Here is an 11,472-nt window from a genome sequence, read left to right on the forward strand (position 1 = left end):
GAATATCTGCAAGTTTCAATTAGCTAAGTATCCCTGGCACCCATATAGGAGTAGCCTCCTTGCTTGAATAGCTAATAATAGCTGTGGTGAGGAGCACATACACGACCCCACAAATCTGTACTCCTGCTCCCCAAAAGGTTTGAATACCTCATCTTTCTTTTGATAGTTGATGCTAGCATAATTGGCAGCTAGCCAGTCCATTCCCAAAATCATATTAAATCCATGCATGTCAAATACCACTAGATTGGTTGGTAGCATTTTCCCTTGAATATCCACCAGACAGTCTTTAAGCACCCTTCTACATATCACTACTAATCCCTCTGGTGTGGCTACTAATAGATCGGTGTTTAATGACTGAGTTTCTGTCTTACATAACTTAACATACTCTAGAGATACAAAACAATGTATGGCTCCTGAATCAAACAAAACAATAGCTTTATTTGAAGATATAGAAATAATACCTATCACCACGTCGCTAGCCACCTCTGCGTCTCTCGGTGTTAGTGCATAAACCCATGTCGGGGTAGTGTTCCTCTGTCAGTTGCCTCAAGGTGCTTGATTGTTTCCCCGGTAGCAATTAGAAGCGAGTGCATTAGCTGGCAGTGCATGACAGTCCCTCGCAATATGGCCAAGTTGACCATACCGATAGCTGGCATTTAACCCGATTCGGTAATCCCCCCCCCCCAGTGCCTCCAACCACACCTAGTACAAATAGGGACTTCTAGATCACCCTGAGGGGCTCGACGTCCCCCAACCTACCACCGGTCCGCATCATATCTCCTCCACTGACCCTGACTAGTGCTTGCTAAAAAATTATGAGGCATAGGCCTCTTCCTCTGACTCTATAATCCGGCACCTCTCTACAGGCTAGTCTCTATCATTGTGGTTTTATCCACTAGCTCCAAAAAATTATACACCTATAATCCCACGACCTGCTCATAAATGCTCTGTCTTAGACCCTCCTCAAACTTCCTCACCTTTTTCTCTTCATATGGCACCGTGTATGGGCCAAACTGGGATAGCTTAATGAATCTGGTTGCGTACTACTGTACCGTCAGATGTCCTTGAGTCAAATTTAGAAATTTTGCCACTTTAGCGTTTCTGGTAGTAGCGGGAAAGTACCGCTCAAATAATAGCTCTCAAAAGTGGCTTCAGGTCAAATCTATAGGCACCGGCCTCTGCTCCTCCAGAAATTTCACTGACCTCCACCATCGTTTTGCTTCCCCTGTCAACTTAAAAGTGGCAAATGATACTTTCTGCTCCTCTATGCAAGGGAGAACTGACAACGTCTCCTCAATCTCTTGGACCCATTTCTTTGCCACGAACGGGTCGACTCCTCTAGAGAACATCGAGGGATTCATTCGAGTGAACTGCTCGATCATGTAGCCTTGATAAGCTGGTGGACAGTCCTGATCCCCTGAATTTCTTGCTATCTCAGCCATTACTTTTTGGGCAACGCTACGTAATACTGCATCAGAATCTCTGCTGCCCATACAAGAAGGCCCTACATCGACACCACCACTAGCATTTATATTGTCATTCCTAAGGTCCATCCTGAAAATTATACAACATAGTCTGAGAATCCTAACTTCATAACACAACTTATACATTATTTTAACTATGAACCATAAAATATCATTTTACCACCAATCAACTTAACATCCTCACCCCTAATTTAAGGTTCAGTATTACCACTCAGAAACAAAAACCAATGATAGTTTACCATGATTTTCCTGAAATCGTCATTCCAGGAAAGTCACAGAAACTATCACGGAATTCCTACCTCTAGGCTATAAGAAAAAACCCTAAATTCTCATCTTAACCTCAAACAATGACTTATTGATATCCTAATCTACCCAGTTCCTACTCTCATCAAGATCCATTCCTATACTTTGGTATTGATTTTCCGCTATGCACTAAAGTCTACAGAATCTAGCAACCTAAACTCTGATACCAAATTTAACAACCCAAAAATTCTGCTATATTATTTTTTTTATAATAATAATAAACTCTAGTACCACAAAATATCAACAAAGTCAACCCGAACCCAAAGTGGGGTATCAGGGATATACCTGTCCGTAAATACATACTATCTATGCAGCAAAAAATGTAAAGTAACTTAATCTCATATACAATACCAGAGTTCTACTATCTCCATAATTATACATATACATATACATCCCCAAAATCCATAAAACATCCTCGGTATTACACAAAACATATCCCCCAGCTCAAACACTTACCCTGAAACTAAGGCAGTACCACAACCTCGTCTACCTCGGAGCTCGCTCTGCTCGTCTGTCTAGATCTCCTAAAATGTTTGATATCTTATGGTGAGACACCTCTCAGTAAGTGGGAATAAGCCATCATTAGTTTGTGGCAATATGAGTTTTAGTGTTCCAAATATACAACCATTATTTACCTTTTCTTTCACTTTGAAATCATGCAAAACTATTATCACATATGTACAAATATATTTCAAAATGCATACTTTCCTTTCTCATCATATTCTGTGATAAAACATATAACTTTGTATAAAACAATAACTTTGTATAAGTAAATGTGCATATATGCATAGATGAACTGCCCTGGATGGATAAACAATAACATCGTGTATTAACCCCGCATGATCCAGGTTGTGTGGCCCGAACTGGCTTACCCAGCTAGTCCAGACTCCAGGGGGTAATCTCTACACTTCTATGGTACAATCGACTATGCCACCAACACCCTGTCTAAGAAGTGTGGCTGCATTGGCAACTATGGGCCATGGTACCGTGCCTAACTATGGTCCATCAGGGTTCTAAAACCATATAATGTGATTTTCAAAATAATATAATCACATGATTTCATTTCGCAAATCAGTATAATCTGTTATACTATAAATATGTATAAAACCACTAAAATACTGTAATTCTGTGTAAAATACTATAATATTGTAGTTATATATAGAAAACTATCATTATGTATTTTTTGTATCAAATGTTGTTCTGTAATTCTATATAAAATGCAGTAGTCCTTTATAGGATGTTGTAGTCCTTCACAGGACGTTGTAATATTATATGAAATCTATATTGTAGTCCTTAATAGGACGCTATAATATTGTATGAAATTTTTACTGTAGTCCTTAATAAGACATTGTAATACTATATGAAATCTATAATGTAGTCCTTAACAGGAAGTTGTAATACTGTATGAAATTTTTAATATAGTCCTTAATAGGACGCTGTAATAGTATACGAAATCTGTATTGCAGTCCTTAATAGGACGTTGTAATACTCTATGAAAACTGTACCGTATAAAATCGTATCTCTGTATATGTGTGTGTATATATATATATATATATATATATATATATATTTCTTCATAAAAACAAACTAATTTATTTATACATACATTCAAACTCATGCCACATAAATTGAGTGATACTTTATACTATACTTTTCCACTGAAATAATGTTGTGACTATCTCTAGGGTTTTACTCAACCCAATAACCCAACTATCTCAGAACATATATGTTTGTATATCATTTCCAAAGTTCTCATTTTCACAAATCAGTATACTTAGGAAAACATATGTATTACTCAGAAATCACATATTATAATTTACTCAGTAAAATTTTTGAAAACACCTAATATAACCTATTCGCCTTACCTGCTTCCTGGGAACGTGCCTGCAAGGAACCCAAAATTGTGCCTGTAGCGCTCACACAAACCCTGTATCTAAATATCCAAATTCAATCAACTCAACCCAAAAATATTTACCCTTTTAATACTCTTAAGCTCATATTCTTCCAATAACCAATTAAACTTGGAAAAATAACTTCCTTACCCTAGTTTTGGAGTGGTGCCTAAGAAGCCTAAACAACAAAATCGCTCTAGTTAAACAGCGGAGAATCGTAGCAGGGATTGCGAAATCACGTTAATCCTTCAATTTAGGCTGAAATTGGGCCAAACTCGAAGAGAGAAGGGGAGATGGCCACGGCCCTAAGAAAGAGAGAGGAGAGAGTTTTATTTTCATAAAAGAAAATGACTTGAATGTCTTATATAGGCTTGCTGGCATAGGGGAAATCGTCAATAGTTTGGCCTTTTAACCAAAACATTTCTACTATTTTACCTTTACCTAGCCACTGTAAGTCAAAATCGTCGATGGTTTTCCTCGGCTTGACGAAACCGTCGATGGTTTGGCACTTAAAATGCTCTTTGTTATAACCATTGACGGTTTTTTGAGATTGGCTCAAACCCTCGACGGGTTGGAACTGTGCCAAACCAACTCCTTTCTTACCTTTATTATTTCATTATTACTATTTTCTGGGTCTCTACATGCCCTGTATCCATCGATAGTTTGGTCCTTAATTCAGAGAGGTTTTTCTCTCAGTATTAAACTATCGATGGTATGTCTACGAATTGTCTATGGTTTGGGTCGGGAACCCAATGCAGATTTTCAAATATGAATTAGGACATTAGGTTGGTTAGGGTTCGGAGGGAAAGCCTCCAGGAAACTTTTATATATACATTTTATATGTTTTATTTGTAACAGAGTTCGTGTCTTTGACACAAGATACTGAAAGTCATATTGCCAATTGCTCCTATGGATGTAGGCATTACCGAACCATGTAATTCTTTGTGTCTTTGTTATTGCTTTCATATAATATGATTGATTGTGTTGTTTCAATCTGTATTATTCACTATTGAGTGTGCATTGTATGATCGTGTTATTTCGTTGTGCATCCAATTTTCATAACAAATTGGTACCAGAGCATTGTTGTAATTGCCTCTGGAACTTCTTCCATAAAGTTTAATGTTGTCAAGTTTGATGGAATGGGAAACTTCATTTTAAGGCAGAGAAGGGTGAAGGATTTGTTAGTACAATAAGGTATGGTGAAGGCCTTATATGGAGTTCAATTGGAAGGCATGAATGATACAAATTGGAAGGAATTAGAAATAAAGGCTGTGGCGACTATTAGATTATGTTTGGCCAATGACGTGTTGTGACGCCATGGAAGAGGATTCTACTGCGGTTGCTTAGCAGAAACTTGAAAGCCGATATATGTCTAACTCTCTTTTGTATAAATTAATTCTTAAGAAAAAGTTATATTGACTTAAGATGGTGAAAGGTTTAGATTTTAGATTTGAACCAACATGACAACGCATTAAATGAAATCATAAGTGATTTAATGCAAGTTGATAAGAAATTTGAGGAAGATGACAAGGCACTAATACTATTGAATACCCTACCTATGTCTCACACGTATGAAAACTTGGTTACGACTCTAACATGGGGTAAAGAAACCCCAAATTTGGAAGGTAATAAGTGCATTATTGGGTTTTCATCAAAGAAAGATGGTCAACGATGAAATTTCACATGGTGAAGGGCTTATGGTGAAGGGTAACTAGGAACATGGGAGAAGCAAGTTTTGGAGCGGATCTCAGTCGCAGTCCGAGAAGAAGAAGGACATAAGATGTTTTAAATGTGGAAAAATTGGGCACATAAAATCAAAATGTTTGGAGTGGAAGAAAAGGTATGTTAAAAATCAAAAGGGTTTATCCATTTCAGAATGCCTCATGAATTCTTGGATCCTAAATTCCATATGTTCTTATCACATGAAACCAAATACAAATTTGTTCAACCCCTACAGGTCAATTAATTCTTGTTATGTTCTAATGGGAAATGATGCTATATGCAAAACAATTGGAATAGGAAATATCATAATTCAGATGTATAATGGTGTTGGAATTGGTGTATTCCCAAGAAGGGGGTGAATTGGGTATTAAAAATTTTATCCTAGATTCAATGTCCAGCAACAGTATAACACAACCTAGGGTCTGTCTATGCAATCTCAAATACGCAGATAAATATAATATACGAAAGTTAAATCATGCACAACATTCACAGTCTAATGAAAATAACATACATGTGTAGTAAATAAATTGTGGAATTATAAAGTAGACACACAATATGTTATCGGGGTTTGACCAATACTGCCTACGTCCCCGCCTCAACTCGCAAGCCCGTGGATTAACACTATTACTCACTTAATGGGTGGAGTGGCACCGTTTACAACCATATCAAATTTCTAAGGTTGACCCCAACCTTTACACACTCTCCTTACAGGACGAAGAAGGCCCTACCGATCTTTACGGGCTGGATCAATGCCCCCTCAGGCCACGCCTACAATCAGATAAAATTTTTCGTACAATGAAAAGTGCTTCTAACACAAGCATATTTGTACAAAAATTCAGCATAGTATAATCAATGCACACCAATAATATAAGAACTATAAGCTCAGTGCTATATGTGTGCAATCAACACTCAAAGTAATGTCTATATTCAATCAAGTGCAATGAATATATCAACAATCTAATCTTTGAAACTACGTAAGATGTATATCTTAATCACAGTTTAGGGTTTCAAAGATTTTCACCAAGTGTAATCAAAATATCTCAAAAATATTTTCTCAATATTCAAGCACAAAGAGATATTTAAAAGTAAGCTTGTGAAAAACGATTTTTACTATAAAAAAAAAAAAAAAATACACACAAGCTAAGGTGTCTTGCAATTTGAATGCCAAGACCCACAAGCTTTAAGTTTTCCTACATAAAATATTTATTAAGTTAAATATGAGGGGAAAACTATGCTCAACTCTCAATCTCAAAATCAAGCAAACAATAAATGCAATGAGAGTTTTCAACAACAACAAACAATGAATAATCACTCAAGGATATTTTCACAAGGCTTGATTTCTCAAAAGAATAGTAGTATGTGAGTGTATAGACTTTGTATGAAAGAATGAGTTCTGAAAAATTTCAAAGGATTTTGTTGCTAATCAAATTGCTAATCCATTGCTAATCTGAGCAAATGAACTCATATATATATAGATAAAACCTAAATTATTTAAATATGTTTTAAAAGAGTCCAAGAAAATTAACCCCAATTAACCGTGGTAAAATTTAGGCCAACTCGAGAGTTTCGGTTAACCGAACCATAGGTTTGGTCGCCCGAACAGGCACAACAGAAAAAGTCAATTTTGAAGTCCGGGTGCTTAAATGAGGGTTCGATTTGCTAACTAAGGTGATTTTCCAATCTGTCTGAGGTTCGGTCGCCTTGTCTTAAGTTTGGTTTACCGAACTTACATGTTCGGTCGCCCTAGGGTGATTTGAACTCCAATATTGTTATTGGAAAAAGTCAGGGTAAATGTTTGGTCGACCATGGATGTTAAAGTCCTCTTGGTTCGGTCGCTCGAAGTTAGGTCAACGCGCTGACTATTCAACGGTTCGGTCGACTGAGGTGTTTTGAACACCAAAGTTCAATCGTCCGAAGCCCTATAATTTTTATACCTTAAGTCTTGTTTCAAATCAATAGTTTCCCCTGATTGCATATATGAAAATGGGGACTTTTTTAAGTGCTAGTGCAAGGACCTGGGGTCTTTTCGAAGGCCTTTTCAAATAAGCTTAAAAACCTAGCGTCAGTCGACCAAAGGGTGATCCCTAAAGTCATTCAACGCTCTTGAGCTTATAGTCCCTACCATGCATGATATGCAGATTATTATAGACCGATAATTATTATAGACCCAAAATAAAAATAAATGTAAAAATGCAAATTAAAATAAACGAAGGCTTCATGCTCTGCTCCTCATCAATTCCATGGATTTCGCCAAAAGATGTGCTTATTTAAGTGCGTCTCGGCTTCCATCACTCATTTGTCATCAATGCTTGGAAAAGTAAACTTGTTCATACACTTAGCACATAGATGAGATACTTTGATTTTTTATAATCAAAACAGGAGACGGACTCAAAAGGTCAACAAATGGTGTTGTGAGAAATTTATGTGATGTAAGACATGTACTAGATCTAAGGAAGAATGAGATTTCATTGGGCACTTTAGATTGTAACAAATATAGTTACAAGTCTGAAAGTTGAATAATGAAAGTTTGTGAAGGCAACTTGATGGTGATGAAAGGACAAAATTTATCAAGAAATATCTATGCTCTACAAGATAATACAGTTGTAGGTGGAGCTACAACTGTAGAATATGAATCAGAAGACAATGTTTTGTGACATATGCAGTTAGGGCATATGGGTGACTACATTTATTCTAATGTTTGGGGACCAGTGAGGATAGCATCACGGGGTGGACATATGTATTTTATGGGTTTATCACGAAAGATCTTTGTGTATCTTATGCGGCACAAGTTAAAAATGTTTGTTAGGTTTAACATGTGGCTGAGGTGGAAAACTAGACCAGGAAAGAGATCCTCAGGTCAAACATTGGTATTGAGTACGCTAGTTTTGTTCAAGGAGTTTTGTGAGTATGACAGGTTATATGCAGGGCTTACAAGGAACTTCTTGGTAAAGTCAATGAGTATGGCACGTTTCTTGTTTAACCGATCACCATGGGTATCACTAGATGAGAGAGTTGCAAGAGAGGTTTGGATAATTTATGCGGTAGACCACTCTAGTGTGATAGTGTTTGGATGTCCAGTCGTGCACGTTTCTAGTAAGGTGATATCTAAGCTTGGTGTAATCTCTGGATGGTACATCTTTATGGGGTATAAGAAACGAGGGTTCAAGTTAGGTGATCTAATGGAAAATAAGGTTGTGATCAGTGGAGACATGATTTTTGGTGAGAAAGTTATGGTGCAGCATACTCAGGTAAAGGAAGAGAAACAAATGCCAGAAAGCTACAACAGTAACGAACATGTGATGCGAGTGGAGTTACATACTAAGGGCAGAGATGACATTGTTCTTAATGTAGGGAGTTATAGCTCAGGGGACTAGCAAGATCACAATGGATTCAGATGCACTATCAGGCCACCATTTAGGTATAAATTTGATGTTATGGTGTTTTATACACTCATTACTACCACCAAGGTTCCTACTTTTTTTTAAGATGCGGTACACAACAAAAGGAAAAATAGATGAATGAGTGCTATGGTGGAGGATATGTTGCATAACATTCAGATGTGGGAATTGGTGAAACTTTCAGAAGGGAAGAGGATGATAGCATGCAAGGGGGTGATGTTTCTGTTGTTTTTGGATAACATGTTATTTGCTAGGAAGGCTTTGACCGAGGCTAATAAGTTGGGAACTCTTTTGAGAAAAGGTTTTTACATGAAGATTTTTGGTACGACCAAGGATAATCTTGGTTTGGAGATTCGCAAAGACAGAGCTGCAGGGAGATTGGGGTTATCTCATGGTGGCTTTATGGACAGAACTGTAGGGAGATTTTGTTTGTTATCTTAAGGTGAAATTGTGGAAAATCAATGTAAATTCTCTACTGCTCGGTACCCAAGGACGGACGGTGATGTTTGGGATATGTCAAAGGTCCCCTATGCTGGATTAATTAGGTGTTTTGGCAGGCAACAAAGTGATCCATCAGTTGTGAGCTTTGTGTATGCATACTATGCAAGGGGCTTTGATGATAGGAGTTCTATAATGGGGTATGTGTTTATTGTTGTGGAAGACCTTATTGGAAGTCCAAGTTGCAGTCTCTAGTTGTAACATCTACAACTAAGTTAGGGTTCATGGTAGAAGCCGAAGCTACAACGGAAAAGTTCAAGCACTTCTTGGACTTGGTTTTTGTCTATAGTTTCTAGAAAGGAGACGGTCCCAACCTATTGTCCCAAGTTCAAGGTGGAATAGCAGGGTTTATGTTTTCAGTTTCTCCTAAAGGGCGTATATTCGCCAAGAAGGAGATTGTTATGATATGTCGCTCATATTGTGAGTAGAAGGCATGCACAAAGAGAAAATATGGTAAAAACAATATGCTGAAGTTTGCTGAGGAAACCGTCGACAATTGCCCTATATCCGTTGATGGTTTGGTCCAAATTTCATAGAGGTTTTGATCTCGGTATTGAATCATTGATGGTATGTCTACAAACCGTCGACGGTTTGGTTTGGGAACCCAGCACAAATTTTCAAATTTGAATTGGGACGTAAGGTTAGTTGGGGTTTGGAGGGAAAGCCTCTGAAAAATCTTTATATATACGTTGTATATGTTGAATTTGTAATAGAGTTCGTGTCTTTGACACAAGATAGTGAAAGTCATATTGTCCATTACTCCCATGGATGTAGGCATTGTCGAACCACATAATATTTTGTGTCTTTGTTATTGCTTTCATATAATCTATGTGATTGCATGTGTTGTTTTTGTATTATTCACCGTTGAATGCTACTTCGTATGATCGTGTTATTCTGTTGTGCATATGATTTTCATAACAGTCATAATCCTTGTGATTGACATTTTTTGCAAAAAGATTTTGTGGCCTCCCATGTTGTTGATTTTGGACAAAGCCATCGTAGGTGATGGCTTAGCAAAGAGGAAATATTAAAGTGACCAACACTTGTCCCCCTAGTGTTTTCTTGACAAATGGCAAATTAAATGGGTTGAGTACTCTGCATGGATTACAATAATTATAGGCAATGGTTTGACCACACTCCTAGAAGGACTACAAGTTAGCTACAACAAGAGTTTCTATGTGTGACTCTTATATCTTTGAACATGTCTTTCCACATGTTCTCCATCCAGAATCTCATCTCAACCTTTAGGTCATCAATAATCATCTCCATCGCAGTCACTACAATATTGTGAGAGATGTGAGTAATCAACTGAAAATTTTCTTCAACAAATTGTTGCCAAGTCATTGCCAAATCAACACCGGTGAATCTAATTGGCATTGGCCATATCGTGTTGTATTGATGATTTATTTTGCATCTCTAGTAATTTATGACATAGTAGGTCCCACTGAAAATGCCAAAAAAATGTGTTAGTTAAATTTGGTTGTCATGCATCTTCTAATTGTGGAGTTTGGAGTAGTCAATGAAATGAATGGGATAAAGAAAATATGATCATTATGCTTGCTCTTGTAGAGTTATAGAAAAAATTATCTTATTGCACAATGGATACCTTATGAAATAAAAATTATAGGAAGAAAATCGTAGAAGTTATAGAAATTCGTATGTAAGGAAGAAAAAGAGGGAGGTGAACAAAATCAAATTAGAAGAGGTAAAACAAGGATAGAAAGGAATAGATAAAAGATAAAGAATAATAAGAAAGAGTGGGAGAAAGGGATAATTAAAGTGGCACTGTCCATTTGTATTAGCATTGGGTTAGTTGATATGATGTGTTAAAGGTCTTTTACATAATTTTTATTTGAGCTACTTATACTCATCACACATCAACTCTAAATCAATTCTACTATTACAAATAATCCAATTTTTTTGTTAAAAGTTAATAATCCCATTCATAAATTCAAGGAATTTGTGTCTATCTATTACAACTGACTTTGTTTATTTTCCTTTTTAAGTTATGACTTGGAATGTGATCATAATTGATTATTCCCTTTTAATTTTAATTAATTTTGCTCACAGTATGTCTTCCTCTCAATAAATGAAATCTATAATTGTTTTTCTTGGGTCTAGTAAGCAATGTGTGGCATGAGTCATCAGTTGAATTCTTTACTACTTTTAAGTTTT

The sequence above is a fragment of the Malania oleifera genome, chromosome 4 (assembly GCF_029873635.1).
Source record: "Malania oleifera isolate guangnan ecotype guangnan chromosome 4, ASM2987363v1, whole genome shotgun sequence".
Classification (NCBI taxonomy): Eukaryota; Viridiplantae; Streptophyta; class Magnoliopsida; order Santalales; family Ximeniaceae; genus Malania; species Malania oleifera.